The sequence below is a fragment of the Notolepis coatsorum genome, assembly GCF_963971535.1.
Source record: "Notolepis coatsorum genome assembly, chromosome: 12".
NCBI classification, from domain to species: Eukaryota; Metazoa; Chordata; class Actinopteri; order Aulopiformes; family Paralepididae; genus Notolepis; species Notolepis coatsorum.
Genome location: NC_140176.1, coordinates 47,580,118 through 47,597,339, shown reverse-complemented (window position 1 = coordinate 47,597,339; position 17,222 = coordinate 47,580,118).

Genomic DNA, 17,222 nt, shown 5'->3' with positions numbered 1-17,222 from the left:
TACTACTACTACTACTACTACTACTACTACTACTACTACTACTACTACTACTACTACTACTACTACTACTACTACTACTACTGTAACTGAGGGGTACAATTCCCTGACTGTATTGATAAGTATGGTATCATTAAACCACTACCGCTGTATGTACTTTAATTACTGGCCATACAGTACATGATATATAAATATGATGAACACTTCCCACAATGAATCGGTTCCACACAAAGTGGTAATTAAGTATTTATTGCAGCAAAAGGTACATAATATACTTCTCTATTTTACTTTGGATGCGCTTATAAGGCAAAGGAATGTGCGTAGGCAAATCAATAATGAATGTCCATTCTCTGGTTACGCAGGAGGTAATTATACAACCTGAATCTTAGGGAATTATATCTATGGTACACTAGTAATATATAGCGGGAGATACTGGAAGGGTCCCCCCGGTTGTAAGCCAGCAGGGGTAGAGGATCTGTCGGTAGTAGAGAGTCTGGTCAACGATGACTAAGGAGACTCCAAGTACAGGAGACGGTGCAATAGTCTCTTGATCCACAGACGAATACAGCTGTTCTCCGTAGACTGTAGCTCCACAGTGAAGAAAGCTAGCCGGCCTCAGGCTCTCTGAGGCGCAGACTCGACGTGGCTCCTCACAGGGTAAATCCCACACGTGTAGGCGTCGGCGATTCTCCGCTCCATAAATCACAGGACCAAAACAAATATAATCCAGCCGCAAAGGGCTATGTAGTCGTCGGGTAGATTAATCCAGTGTACATGTCCACACGGTTCTCGTCTAGGTCTCCTCGGGTGAAAGCGCCATGAAAGCAGCCCAGCCTGGATAAGCACTCTAGCTGGTACGAGGAAGCGTTGGTGATGCTGGTCACTGTAGAACTTTAGCCGCACGATACACTATACACAAATAGACTATTACTGACTTAATAGAAATATGTCGCACTCGACGGTATAGCGCCAAACTCTGACAATTCAGTTATTAATTCGCACGCGGTCTCAATGCTCTATTTGGGGCCAAACAGGCCATACTTCACCGCACGGAGTATCGTGGGTGAGGCTTCAACTTATTGGGTAACTCTACTTCTGTATTCACCTGCGCCATATTTATATGCACGGCGAACAATCTAGTGCCAACCTCATTTCTGTCTCGTATTCCTGGCAAGGCCGGGCATGTACAGACATGTCTTGACGGTGGCTTTGAACCTGACTCTGGAGGCAAGGCCCTGGCGCCTGTGGACCGCTGTCCAATAGGAGAATGAAATATTATGGTCTGTACTAGGCTAAAGGGATATTCCGTGTATATGTACAAGGAATATACAAGGGATATCAAACGATATACAAATACTATGCAATATATATCAATCAATAAATATATATATTCGGTTTAATCTGATCCTTTGTAACAGCCGCCTCCTAATTAGTCCCACCTAATTAGCTAAGCAGAGACAGATTAACCGCACTGTCCACTACTCAATGTCTGTTGTGAGGGGTCGGGCAGTTCACAAAGTCATGGGGTCATGGTCGTCATCGATAGTATCGGGGAGCCTTGGCAGTTCTATTAGCCTCGCCACGGGTCGGGTGTAGATCTGTCCTTGGACGAGCACTTCGGCTGCTCGGACCTTTCCGTCGGCACCGGTGATCACTTTGCTTACGCGGCCAGCCGGCCACATAGCTCGGGGTAGTGACTGGTCGATAATCATGACGACTGTCCCTTCTGTCAAATTGTCTCTCTCTTTCACCCATTTCTGGCAGGTCTGTAGAGACGGTAGATAGTGGAGTAGGAAGCTGTTCCAAAACTTGTCAGCCAATACTTGACTGTACCTCCACATTCTTCGGCCGTTCGCTTCTTCAGGCCTGTACATTGTCTGTGGTAGCGCGGGGTCCAGCCGGCCCATCAAGAGTGTGTTGGGGGTGACTGGGTCGACATCTGCTACATCACTTGAGACGTAACCGAGGGGCTTTGAGTTCAATACTCCCTCGATCTCCGTGAGGACTGTCATTAGGACTTCTTCCGCCACGGTCTGGGCCCCAAGCACGGCGTACAGGGCTGTCTTTATTGAACGTACTTCTCGTTCCCAAGTTCCACCGAAGTGAGGTGCGTTCGGGGGATTAAACTGGAAGTCAATCTGGGATGGAGCGAGGTGGGTCTTAAGTTCTGGGCCCATAGCTTGGAAGCTCTCTCTCAGCTCTCTTTCTCCGCCTTTGAAGTTTGTCCCGTGATCAGACAATAATATAGACGGTTTGCCTTTCCGCGATGTGAATCTTCGGAAGGCCATAAGGAATGAGTCTGTGCTCATGGTTGGAAGGAGTTCTATATGCATCGCTCGGGTGGTCATGCATTTGAATACAATACCCCACCGCTTCTCGGTTCCTCTTCCTTTCTTTATATACAGCGGGCCGAAACAGTCCATACCGGTGGAGTGAAAAGGCTTGTCGCCGAGTCGGAGGCGACAGGGAGGTAGGTCAGCCATCCGGGGTATACTGGGCTGCGCTCGCCACTTACGACAGTCTAGACAGGTTCGCTGGAAGCGCCGCACTGCTTCTCTCCCTTGCAGTATCCAATAACGACGTCTGATCTCCGCGAAGACTCTCTCTGCCCCAGCGTGATGCACATCCTCGTCGTATTTCTTTATGATCAGCTCTGTGACCTTGTGTCGGCTGTTTAAGACTATCGGGTACTTGACGTCATCCGGTAAGTCTGGAGCTCTCCGCAGACGACCACCCACTCTGATGAGACCATGGGCGTCGCTCTCGGGGGCTAGGTGGAGCAGTCTGCTGTCGGGGAACGGGCTTTGCTCCCTGTAGACAGTCTAGCTCATCGGGGAACGAGTCTCTCTGGGCTCGTTGTAGTAGAAGAAGTTCTGCTTCTTCGTAGTCAGCTGCTGTAATGTCAGTAGTGAGCTGAACCTCTGGGTGGTGCCACAGGAATGTCTTTAGCTGCGCACTCTCTAGGGTGAGGCAATCGTCTATGTCGGGGTCTGTGGAGACGAGTGTGTTCAATCCACAGAACATAGATTTCTTGTTTTCGGCCTCCTCTTTACTCGCTTCCCGTGGGGTGGGTGTAGGCCACTCTTCTTCCGGGAGCTTGAGGAACTCTGGCCCGTCACTGTATAGGTTGTGACGGGTGAGGTCATCCAGGGACATTCCCCGGGTGATGACGTCAGCTGGGTTGTGTTTTGTGTCCACATACCTCCAGCTTGCTACTTCTGTTAAATCTTGAATCTCTGTGACTCTGACTCCCACGAAGACCTTGTATCTGCACGAATCAGACCGGATCCATGTGAGTACTGTCGTGGAGTCTGACCACAAGATTGTTCTTTGCACCGGAATGGTGAGTTCACGTTGGATTAACGTGGCGAGTTGCGCTCCTGCTAGGGCTGCGCAGAGCTCTAGACGCGGGATAGATTGTTGCTTTCGTGGGGCTATTCTTGAGCGAGCCAGGATGAAAGCAGTATGTATTTCTCCTCCCTCCTCTCGGGCACGCAAGTAGGCCACCGAACCGTAGGCTACTTCGGAGGCGTCGCTAAAGACGTGCAGGTCCATCTGGCACGTCTCCGGCCTCACTGTGGGTGGGAAGTAGCTGCGGCGTATGTTGACACCTGGGAGTGAGCTGAGTTCCGTCTCCCACTCTCTCCATGTGGATGCAAGGTGTTCGGGTATGGGGTCGTCCCAGCCCTGGTCCTTGTCCCATAACGCTCTTACAATCATCTTTGCCCTGGTGGTGTAAGGTAGAATACATCCCAACGGGTCATATTGTCTGGCGAGTGTTCTGTATACACTCCGTCTGGTGGTCGGTAGTGCAGTCGACCTTCCCTGCTCCTTGGTCAGGGGTGTGTGTTTATAATGGAGCGAGTCTGTTTTGAAGCGCCAGACTAGTCCTAATGTCATTTCTTGGGCTTCTCCTGGGATGGTCGCCATCCAGGTCTCGCTGCTTGCTGCCTTGTCCTCGGGGGAGAGGCTGCGCAATACTTGCGGGTCGCTGCTGGCCCACTGCCTGAGATCAAAGCCGCCTTTGATCAGGGAGGCGCGGAGCTTGAGTAGAAGGGCCTCGGCTTCTTCTGGCGTCGAGACGCTTTGCAGACAGTTGTCCACGTAGAAACTATTTCCTACACTTTGTCGGACCTCTTCATCAGCTGCTGGGTCCTCTGCGACGTGTTTTTGCAGTGCAAACGTAGCACAGCATGGGCTGCATGTGGTTCCGAAAGGGAGGACTTCCCATTGATAGATGGCTGGTTGCTCATCCCCGATCCTCTCTCTCCATAGGAACCGCAGCAGGGGCTTGTCCTCCTCCACTAGTCTCACCTGCAGGAACATCCCTTTGATGTCGCCGCTGATGGCCACCTTGTCTTGGCGGAAACGTAGTAACACGCCTAGTAGAGAGGGGCCGAGTGTTGGGCCGGGCAAGAGCTCTTTATTCAGATTTTGTGATCCGATCTGGTAGCTGCAGTTGAACACAATACGATCCTTGCCGTTGTGGTGGACTTTGTGGTGCGGCACGTACCATGATTCGGTCGTCTGATCGGCCTCTTTAATGTCAATTTTCTTTATGTGTCCCGCTGTGATTAGCTTGTTAATCTCAGCGCGGTACACCGTCTCTTGAGCGGGGTCTCTGGCTAGGCGCCGCTCTGTGTTCAATAGATACCGCTCCGTCGCTTCTTTTGGGGCGTGGAAGGTAGGCATACCCTCTCGCCTCAGGAGTGGAGTTGCGTATCTCATCACTCCGTTGACTTTGACTCTCTTTGTCCCCTGCTCGAGGAGGGCTATAGCGTAAATGTCTTCCTTGGAACGAATGTCTTTCTTTTCGTTCTTAAAGGGCATTGTCTCTAGTGTCCATAGCCTCTCGACATGCTGTAGGAGGGTGGTGTCTTCTTCTGTCACTCTGGAGTGGAGGCAGTTAGTGGCTGCTGTTCGGTTAAGAGACTTAGCGAGGGGGCCTTGTAATGTCCATCCTAGGCGGGTCTCGACTGCTGCAGGACAGCCTCTGGGCCCTGTGTGGACCCGGTCAATCGGGACGATGAGGTCTGCATGGTCGGAGCCTATCAGCAGGGTCGGGGTGGCACCGTCTATGAGCGGTATAGGTAGTTGACGCAGGTGCACATATTTATCCATCAGCTTGGCGATGGGGTAGGTGTACTGCGACAGGCCTATTTCTTGGCTGGTGAAAGCATTAGTAATCCTATACCGTCTCTCTGGCTGCCCGCTTGCTGCGATAGTGAAGGAGACATTCTCGCCCTTTATCGTCTTTAGATCTCTTCTTATTGTCCGAATCGTCATCTGGTTTTCGCTCCCCCGCAGCCCCAGCTGGGCCGCAGCGGACGCGAGGAGAAGGGTCTTCTCTGACCCGTCGTCAAGGACGGCGTAAGTGTCCATGACCTTATCTTGGTAACTCAGTGTTACGCGGACCACCTTTAAGAGCACCCGGGCGCCCCCGCTGCTGGCGGGGTCAATGTACATAACACTTGCCTTTGTGCTGCTTGAGGGTGCAGGCTTTCTTCTGTTACTGTCGTGTAGGACATCTAGGTGGGCTCCGTCACACCGACTACACCTCTTCTTTAAGCGGCAATCGGCTGCCATGTGACTGCGCGCACATCGGTAACAGCGTCGGTTGGACTTTATCCATTGACTCACCTCGTCGGCGGTCATCTTCTTGAATGTGTCACATTGTGACAACCAGTGTTCCTTTTCGCAGTACGGGCACACCATCTTCCACTTCTCTTTCATCGAGGGGGTACTGTGGTTCTTGCTGCTCGGTACTGATTCTGATTGGTGCATGACGGTCACCAATCTTCGGCCATCGTTTGCTCTCCTAGGTCCCTCTCTGGAGCTTGGGGTGCTCCGCATGAACGTATCCAACCGTAGGCTGTTGACTTCTCTCGCCAGGAAGTCGGCTAGGTCTAGGAGGGATGGCTCGGGACCGTTAGGATCACAGTGGTCTCTTTGCCGCCTGAAGCGCTCTTGTCGGGCGGGCGGAAGCTTCTCTAAAATCCTCTCGACATTAGAGTTCGCGTACAGTTTGTGCATACCCTTTTCTCTTTGCGCCCCCAGCATCCCTACCAGGGATTGTACCTTGATAGACAGGTCGTCTAGTGAGCGATTGTCTGTTGCTGGGGGTAGGCGGTCAATATGCCTTATCTCTTGTATTACGTAGTCCCATATGCGTCCATATCTTTGGTCGAGTGCTGCTAGAGCCGCGGTGTATGGGGTAGTAGAGGTGGCATAGGCCAGCGCTATATTGTGCGCTCGGGGCACCTTGAGGTGCTTCAGTAGGATAGCATACTTGTACGGTTCATCAGCTACATCGGACATCATTGTCTCTAAGCACATTCGTAGCTCCGTGTACTGTGCTCTGTTCTCGTGGGTGAAGTCCGGAAACGTCGGTGTGCCAATGTATGATGCCATGGATGGCTGGCACATCGGTGAGCGTTGGAAGAGAGGCCTCCTAGGCGAGTCTCCTCTTACGCCTCTTGGTGGGCTGGTACCTGCTGGGTACCATGGCCCGCGTATCCAGGTGCTGTTCCTCGGGGCTGGTCGTGCGTCAAGCTCACCCGTGAATTGAGTCGGGGGTCTGTAGCGCAGAGCCGCGGGGGTAGAGCCTGGGCTGTACTGGACCTCCTGGTCCTGTGGAGTACTGTGCTGCTGTCGGGCTTGACTCTCCTCCTCTCCCTCTTCTTCTTCCTCTGGCAGGTCCTCTAGATCCTGTAGTCGTCTATTTAGCCTCTCCGCGGTGTAGACCGTTTCTTCCTTGTAGCTGGGTCTCACTTGGACCGGTCGGGGAAGGGGTTCGGAGGGGGGTATAGGCTCTCTCTGGTGGTCGGGCTCAGGGTCGCTTGATCGGGTAGGGGAGGGTGCCCTTGACCCTTGTCTTGACGAGGCCCTGGAACCCCGTGCGGAGGGAGGGGGTGTTGCCCTGGTGATCAGCTGCTCCATTATCTGCGCTTGTAATCGGTCGCGCTCGGCTTCGCGCTTGGTGAGAGCGAGGTCGCGCTCTGCTTCTCTTTGGGCACCGGCAGCGGCGCGCTGGGCTTCGGCGGCGGCGCGCTGGGCTTCGGCCCGGTCCCTTACCATATTCTCTTCCGTCTGAAGGCGTCTAATCTCTAGACGTATACGATCTTCGTCGCTCCGTCGCTGCGCCTGAAGGCGTTCTCTTTCCATGGAAGAATGTTCGCGCTCACTAAGCGTCTGTGCTTGGAGTCGATCGCGCTCTGTTGAGGCTGCTAGGCTGGCGAGGAATGCCTGTGCCAGCATCTTGTCCGCCTCGCTGGGGGAAGACGCTGGTTGAGGTGATCCGCTCCTGGCAGTACTCGTTGGAGATCTGTTCTCCTGTGGCGAGTCCTGGAGATCCATCTCCGGGGTGCTCTCCTCTTCTTGTAGCGGGTAGAGTTCCATCCCTGGAGGGCTGTCTTTATCCTGGAGCTCTCCGGGGACTACTTCTTCGGTCTTGGCGGGGGGTAAAGTGATGTCAGGTCCCTCCTGGTCCCTACCGTGAGCTTGGTCAGTTACGTTAGAACCCACTAGGGCCTCTATTGGCGGGGTAGCCTGGTCGATAGGGTCGGACATAATTTTACTATCTACTTTTTCCGCGTTTACCGTCTGTAGAAAGCTAGGTAGTATATTGGCAACGTAATCCTCTAAGTACTGAGGTGTCTGCCGTCTACGCTGCGGGCGATCTACTTTAGGAGAACCGTTTTGTGGAGTGTTCATCATTGGCCATGTCAATATTAATACCACTATATTAATATTACACTAGTTACCCTCCGGCTCGAAGGACCAATTGTAACTGAGGGGTACAATTCCCTGACTGTATTGATAAGTATGGTATCATTAAACCACTACCGCTTTATGTACTTTAATTACTGGCCATACAGTACATGATATATAAATATGATGAACACTTCCCACAATGAATCGGTTCCACACAAAGTGGTAATTAAGTATTTATTGCAGCAAAAGGTACATAATATACTTCTCTATTTTACTTTGGATGCGCTTATAAGGCAAAGGAATGTGCGTAGGCAAATCAATAATGAATGTCCATTCTCTGGTTACGCAGGAGGTAATTATACAACCTGAATCTTAGGGAATTATATCTATGGTACACTAGTAATATATAGCGGGATATACTGGAAGGGTCCCCCCGGTTGTAAGCCAGCAGGGGTAGAGGATCTGTCGGTAGTAGAGAGTCTGGTCAACGATGACTAAGGAGACTCCAAGTACAGGAGACGGTGCAATAGTCTCTTGATCCACAGACGAATACAGCTGTTCTCCGTAGACTGTAGCTCCACAGTGAAGAAAGCTAGCCGGCCTCAGGCTCTCTGAGGCGCAGACTCGACGTGGCTCCTCACAGGGTAAATCCCACACGTGTAGGCGTCGGCGATTCTCCGCTCCATAAATCACAGGACCAAAACAAATATAATCCAGCCGCAAAGGGCTATGTAGTCGTCGGGTAGATTAATCCAGTGTACATGTCCACACGGTTCTCGTCTAGGTCTCCTCGGGTGAAAGCGCCATGAAAGCAGCCCAGCCTGGATAAGCACTCTAGCTGGTACGAGGAAGCGTTGGTGATGCTGGTCACTGTAGAACTTTAGCCGCACGATACACTATACACAAATAGACTATTACTGACTTAATAGAAATATGTCGCACTCGACGGTATAGCGCCAAACTCTGACAATTCAGTTATTAATTCGCACGCGGTCTCAATGCTCTATTTGGGGCCAAACAGGCCATACTTCACCGCACGGAGTATCGTGGGTGAGGCTTCAACTTATTGGGTAACTCTACTTCTGTATTCACCTGCGCCATATTTATATGCACAGCGAACAATCTAGTGCCAACCTCATTTCTGTCTCGTATTCCTGGGCAAGGCCGGGCATGTACAGACATGTCTTGACGGTGGCTTTGAACCTGACTCTGGAGGCAAGGCCCTGGCGCCTGTGGACCGCTGTCCAATAGGAGAATGAAATATTATGGTCTGTACTAGGCTAAAGGGATATTCCGTGTATATGTACAAGGAATATACAAGGGATATCAAACGATATACAAATACTATGCAATATATATCAATCAATAAATATATATATTCGGTTTAATCTGATCCTTTGTAACAACTACTACTACTACTACTACTACTACTACTACTACTACTACTATTACTACTACTACTACTACTACTACTACTACTACTACTACTACTACTACTACTACTACTACTACTATTACTAACAATAATAATAATAATAATAATAATAATAATAATAATAATAATAATAATAATAATAATAATAATAATAATAATAATAATAATAATAATAATAATAATAATAATAATAACAACAATAATGATAATAGGGCGGCTTGGTGGCGCAGCGGTCTAAGCGCTGGTCACCAAGGCGTGAGACACCGGTATCGAATCCGGCTGTCAGCGTTGCCTCCGGCTTGGGCCGGCCGTCATACTGACTCAATTGGCAGAGTCAGCGGGAGGGGAGTCGATGGGTGGTAATCTACTCCTACAGGTCGGTCCTACAGGTCGGTCAGGGCGCCTGCACAGCAAGGACAGGAGATGTCGAGGGTAGTGTGAGCCTCCCACACGTTACACCTCGCCAATGAGAGTCCGCACTGGCAGGTGAAAAGAAGTGGCTGGCTGACTCTGCATGTATCGGAGAGGACATGCGATATATTCTTCAACCCTCCCTACGACCGACCAGTGGGGGGCACATGCGAGCAACAATCAAGACAGGGGAGGGGGGAATTGGCACAACTAAATTGGGATGGGAGAAAAACAGAAAAAGAAGGAGAAAAAGTGGATAAAAAAAACAATTCTGATAATAATAATTAATATTAGCATGTGTATTATTATTATTATTATTATTATTATTATTATTATTATTATTATTATTATTATTATTATTATTATTATTATTATTATTATTATTATTATTATTATTATTATTATTATTATTATTATTATTATTAGTCTCTTATTAATTAATATAATTAATAATAATAATAATACTGGCTTTTTTATTTTATAAAAGGGATGGTAACACTTTATAATAACACTCAGTTATAAGACCTTTATAAGGTATTTGTAGATAATGAACTAATCATGAACAAACCATTTATATACATTCGTAAATTATTATTAAATAATTTATAACTATATTTGTATAACATTTACAAGTTAGTTCTACATTATTTATAACTCATTATCAACATTGTTTGTACTTGATTTGTTCATCATTAAATAATGTTGTTTAATGTGTAGTAACACATTTGTAGATGCTTTGAAAAATGGATATGATAAAACAACTATACTGTACCTCCATTTATTTGTTCATGTTCAACAAATTATTTGTTAAGACATTCATAAAACATCTATAAATCATTTACAGATGCTATTGTGTGCTCTAATCTAAAGTGAAGCCTATTCATCATTAACAAATGTCTAATACAGTTAATTATTTGTTCACTTTTTCATCATCTGTTACAAATGTTGTAGACAGCTTTCGGATACACCCTTCTTTGTGACATCAAACAGTGACAGAATTAGGACTATAGATAAATGCAATTTTATTAACATTAAATACATGTGCACTGCCCACATAACATATAGTGTAACATGAGGGGGGCACTAGGACCCAGGAGTACCCTGGCCAGGTATTGCCAGAGCATGTAGAGGAGGTCTCACGCGAGTGAGACTTGACTTCACGTTTGTTGCCGTCTGTTTGAATGGAAGCACGATATACATTAGTAGAGCCAAGTTATCGTGCTGCCCCACACTTTTAAGGTATGAGCAGGCTAAACACCTTTTTTGTTGGTAAATCTATTTAAATCTAATAATTTACGACCTACAACTCTTATATTTTGTGTAGACGTACTTGATGTGGTGGGCGCTAACTAGGGATGCTCGATATTGGCTTTTTTACCGATACCGATATACCGATATTGTCCAACTCTTAATTTTTTATACCGATATCAACCGATACCGATATATGCAGGGTCCCCCCCCCCCCAAAAAAACTGAATAATTTCAGGTAATTAACATTACATATCTCTTGTTGTGTAATTAACACAACATTATGCATACTTTGACAATAAATAAAATAATAATTTGTTCTTACTTGCTTGCCTGGGTAAATAAAGGTTAATTAATGCAGATAAAACTGAGATGTTAATTGTTGGCCCCCCAAACCACAGAGGCCTGTTTCAGGACATCTCCCTCAACTTTGATACTTGTCATGTATATCCCAGAGCTCATTTTTTATTCCTCCCTCTCATTTAATGCACATATAAAAAATTTCACCAAAATTGCCTTATTCCATCTTCGTAATATCGCAAAAATTCGCCCCATTTTAACTCTGGCTGATGCTGAAACCTTAATTCATGCTTTTGTCTCATCACGTCTAGACTACTGTAATGCACTTTTTTCAGGCCTACCTAATTCAAGCATCAAAAATCTTCAACTTGTGCAAAACTACAAACTAGAAAATGTAATCATCACACCAGTTTTGTCCACCCTACACTGGCTTCCTATTCAAGCCCGATCTGACTTTAAAGTGCTACTCCTCACCTATAAATGGGCTTACACCGCTCTATCTATCCGATCTCATCTCTCAATACTCGCCCGCTCGTGCTCTGCACTCACAAAATGCGGGGCTTCTATCGTTTCCTAGGGTTAAAAAGAAATCCGCCGGCCACAGAGCCTTTGTCTACCGCGCTCCCTACCTGTGGAACAAATTACCTGCCTTCATCAGGGGCGCCTGCTCTGTCGAAGCTTTTAAATCCCTGCTTAAGACCCATCTTTTCTCTCTCTCCTTCAACCTACCCTGATCTCACCTGGTCGGGGACTGACCCTTAGATTAATCTGTCTAGTTTAGTTAGGATGTCTATTTGCTCCCTTGTCTGCTTTTCTGCAGACATAGGAGAACCTTTTAACCTCTGTCTCTGTCTCAACCGGTCCCATGGAACAGCTTCATACCGTTTTCTGTCTGGCCTGCAGTGCTGAACCCTCTGAGTGACTTCTCCTGCCCCCACGGGGCATACAGCCCTGAGCTATTGTCTTATATCTCATCCTGTATCCATACGCTTGTAGTAGTTCTATCTATTACTCTATTTCACAATTTTCTTATGATTCTACTGTCACCATGTATGCATATGCTCACTACATGTATTTATTGCTCCATCTCCGCCCACTACAAACATGGGAACTCTCTAACCCCCTCCTATTGCTAGGTTTTAGTGAGTTTGTCCTTACCTTCGCATGGGGTATGTCTGGGAGTGTTGCATTTATTTATTTTGCATTTATTTTAAAATGTTTGGACCTTATGGTGTTCTTGTTTTGTTCTTGACTTATTGTGATGTTTCTTCTTGACTTGTTTAAAGAAGAAGTGTACGGGCCCATGGGGACATTAACATGTGTTGTCGGGCCTTACAAATACATTTGATTTGATTTGATTTAAATAAATGTAAAAAAAATAATTGAAAACCGATACCAATATTTTCCGATATCACATTTTTATGCCAATATCGGCCGATAATATCAGTAGGCCGATAATATCGGACATCCCTAGCGCTAACGTTACATTCGAATTATGTGTTTGTTCCTAATGTGTGCTCAGTATATTGCGGTATGTGTTGATGACATGAGGGTAATAATTATTTGTATTTTCAGGCTGTATAGGCGCCGAAGTCAACCTATCAGTTAGTTTTAGATTAAATTAGGTCCATTATCCCCTACTTTCCCTCATCCCCTCTCCCCCCTCCCCCCCCCTACTTTCCTTGCCCTATTTTTTGTCCTGATTGTAAAGCGACCTTGGGTTCTATGAAAGGCGCTATATAAATTTGATTTATTATTATTATTATTATTATTATTATTAAATAATGAACTGTATTATTTTGTTAATGATGAATAGGCTTCACTTCAGATTAGGGCACACAATAGCATCTGCAAATGATTTATAGATGTTTTATGAATGTCTTAACAAATTATTTGTTAAACATGAAAAGCCAAGTCTGGTAATTGCTTTGTGTGTATTCATAAAAGTCCACAAATAAACAAACTATTAGACATTTGTTAATGATGAATAGGCTTCACTTTAGATTAGGGCACACAATAGCATCTGTAAATGATTTATAGATGTTTTATGAATGAATCACAAATAAATGGAGGTACATTATAGTTGTTTTTTCATATCCATTTTTCAAAGCATCTACAAATGTGTTACTACACATTAAACAACATTATTTAATGATGAACAAATCAAGTACAAACAATGTACAAACTATTATAAATAATGTAGAACTAATCTGTAAATGTTATACAAATATAGCTATAAATGATTTAATAATAATTTATGAATGTATATAAATGGTTTGTTCATGATTAGTTCATTATCTACAAATACCTTATAAAGGTCTTATAACTGAGTGTTATTATAAAGTGTTACCAAAGGGATATAGTAATACTATTTTATAATAGATACTTTTACCATCATATTAATTAGTCCCTGTAATGATCAGTATTAATTTAAATGAAGACAACTGGTGTGTGTACCGTTTCTCTGGTGTGTACCTTTTGTTTAGTGGTAACACAATGTGGTTTCTCTGGTGTGTACCTTTTGTTTAGTGGTAACACGATGTGGTGTCCTGGTGTGTACTGTACCGTTCGTTTAGTGGTAACATGATGAGGTTTCTCTGGTGTGTACTGTACTGTACCTTTTGTTTAGTGGTAACATGATGTGGTTTCTCTGGTGTGTACCTTTTGTTCGGTGGTAACATGATGTGGTTTCTCTGGTGTGTACTGTACTTTTTGTTTAGTGGTAACATGATGTGGTTTCCTGGTGTGTGTACCTTTTGTTTAGTGGTAACATGATGTGGTTTCCTGGTGTGTGTACCTTTTGTTTAGTGGTAACATGATGTGGTTTCTTGGTGTGTACCTTTTGTTTACTGGTAACAGGATTTGGTTTCTTGGTGTGTACCTTTTGTTTAGTGGTAACACAATGTGGTGTCCTGGTGTGTGTACCTTTTGTTTAGTGGTAACACAATGTGGTGTCCTGGTGTGTGTACCTTTTGTTTAGTGGTAACATGATGTGGTTTCTTGGTGTGTACCTTTTGTTTAGTGGTAACAGGATGTGGTTTCTTGGTGTGTACCTTTTGTTTAATGGTAACACAATGTGGTTTCTTGGTGTGTACCTTTGGGAGACCGTGGCTCACCCTGTCTGCCTGATTCTTGGAACTGCCCTGCGTGCTGATGTTGACTCGACTCCAGTGATTTGTTCTGGACATTCCACCAGTCAAATCCCGCCCATTCCCATCATTCTTTACTGAGGTGACCTCGCACAGGGAGGTTTGACTTGGCCCTGTTTCCAAGGAGTGCCAGCAAGCAGATGGCACCGAGGTCTACTAATCAGAACGCATTCTGCCATTATGCGCTACTCCTCTTGGTTTCTGGTTTGTTTCTGTGTTCTGGTTTTCCGTTTCCTGATCCAGCGATTACCTTACTTCCTTTTATGTAAAAGTATCCTGGTATTTCAATGATTGTAGTGACCAAAATATGATGGAAATACCATGATATTACCATCAGTATCATAGATTCAATTGGATTATACCATGGTGTTATTACAAAAGTACAATGGTGCCATGGTGATACATAACCTTTACCATGGTAGTACCTTGATCAATTATTTATCAGATTGTCTATTTGCACCCAGGTGAGAATGGTCACAAGGCATGTTCGGCTATTTACACCCACTCTCCTATGCAGAGAGTTGGACGACATTTCAGAGGCTGTGACGTACAGGCGTAAAGACAGGATGCTGCAAACACGGCCTCACAGTGTCAGAGAAAACATAAATAAAGTACTAATCGACCACAGGAAAATAGGTACATAATGTATGTTATGTTATAGCCATAAGTAATATATTTATGTGTTGTATAAGTAATGTCCAGCAAATGTCCAAAACAAAAGCCCTGTGAATGGGAGTCAAACCAACAATCATTGCAGTCATGGGAGATGGCTCTCACTACTACACTAACCTGTAGTCTTAAGGTAATGGCGCTCGCCTCGCACGCAGGTGCCCTGTGTTCAGTCCCCAGCTGGTGAACATTAATGAATGTTTTTGAATATGTAATATATGTACTTATTTGTAATGCATACACATTGCAATTTTTTTTTATACAATACGTAAATATATTACTTATGCCTCTACCTTCTCCCAGCTCTTCATTAATAAACACATCCACCATTGGGTTTTAACCCCTGTCTGCCTGCCTGTCTCTGTGTTCTGCGCCTGGGCTCTCATGTACTAGCCGTGACACACTCAGGTGTAAATAGCTACAGTGCATAAGATAAGATGTATCTTTATTGATCACCCGTAGGGGATATTTAATTAGATGCAGCAGCACAAGGGACTGTAGTTAACACCAAAGACATTTCCACAAATTATCATATAGATACTGTACACCTGGGTGCTTGTGTCTGCCATGCTATATAGTATACTGTACACCCGGGTGCTTGTGTCTGTCATGCTATATACTGTACACCTGGGTGCTTGTGTCTGTCATGCTATATACTGTACACCTGGGTGCTTGTGTCTGTCATGTTATACATGTATACTGTACACCTGGGTGCTTGCAACTGTCATGCTATATACTGTACACCTGGGTGCTTGTGTCTGTCATGCTATATACTGTACACCTGGCCATTATTTATACAATGGCCGGTACCATGGTAAAACTGATTACCATCAAACTATCATGATATTATTTGTGTGTTTGTCCTGGTTTTCTGTTTCCTGATTCCCTTAATTATAATGGACCACACTCACCAATCAATATTGTAACTGCTTGTCGATGACAAGGCTATCCCAAGGGGATCAATAAAGGAATATCTTATCTTATCTTATCTTATCTTATCTTATGACAAGGCTATTGTGCGTCTCTGAAGATATAGTCAAGTCAAGTCAAGAGTTTTATTTGTCACGGCATACAAGCATACAGTGAAATGCGGGGGGTCATGCCCGCAGCGATGTGCAACACAAGTAATAAGACAGGAATGAGAATAGGACATTTGTGCAATAATACAATGTGCAATAATACAATGCAATAATACAAGTAATAATAATAACAGGTATATGTACATAAAGTTTACAAGAGCATGGTAGACATGCTACGGTCCTGCGATAGTGCAATACACAGTTAGCTACGGATGAGGCACTGGGTCTTATGTACACTACTATACAATGATATGCTATACAATCTACAGTTATACTATGTGTCCTTATGCTAGCTTGCTTATGATAACAATAATTTTGTTTCGCTACTCATAAACCAATATTGGTGGCTGTTGACTGTCTTGCTTAATGACAATGCAAAGACAGTGACATTAGTTTTGATTGTTTTTATGCATTATGGGACATTATCAAAATTAAATCTCTGCACACATCCCTTGAAATTGCGCCAAGCTCGAAACAGTCCAGGGGGGAGAGAGGAGCTTGAAGACTGACGTGTGAAACTGTGAAAGTCCACAATAAAACCCACTGAAGCCTGTGCTTGAGAAAACAATTGGAGATATGTTCCAATAAAAAAGAGATTGGAGCATAATTGTGGACTGAGGGTGCCAAATTGTTTGTAGGGTCCTTATGAATATATGAATGTGTGATAATCTATCAACAAAGGTAGTGCCTGTTTATTGCATCTTGTGTTTTTAGCAGTATCCCTACAAAACCGGCTGACTCACTGGCAATTCAGCCGAAATTACCATCTTTTGGAGGCTGTGGCAGGTTAAATTCTAAATCTAGAGCAAAGTTAAAGATATCACATAAAACTAGAAATCTGTAGATGCCAGTCAATTTATAGCTAGAAGGATTTCTGAAAAGATTAACAACATTTTGACAGGGAAACTTCGGTATGGCCATCTACAACGAGGTACCACATCAAACAAGAGGTGGACGCGGGCAAATACTGTGGCATGGTCATGCTGGACCTCCAAAAGGCTTTCGACACTGTCAATCACTCCATTCTGATTGACAAGCTAAAAGGAATTGTTTTTTTGATAGTTCATCAGTGAGCTAGATGCAGTCCTACCTGGAGGGGAGAGAACAGATGGTGGAGGTAAACGGTACACTATCCCCTCCCCCCTCCCAGTGAGCTGTGGTGTTCCACAAGGAAGCATACTAGGACTGTTACTGTTCCTAATTTATGCAAATGACATGTCA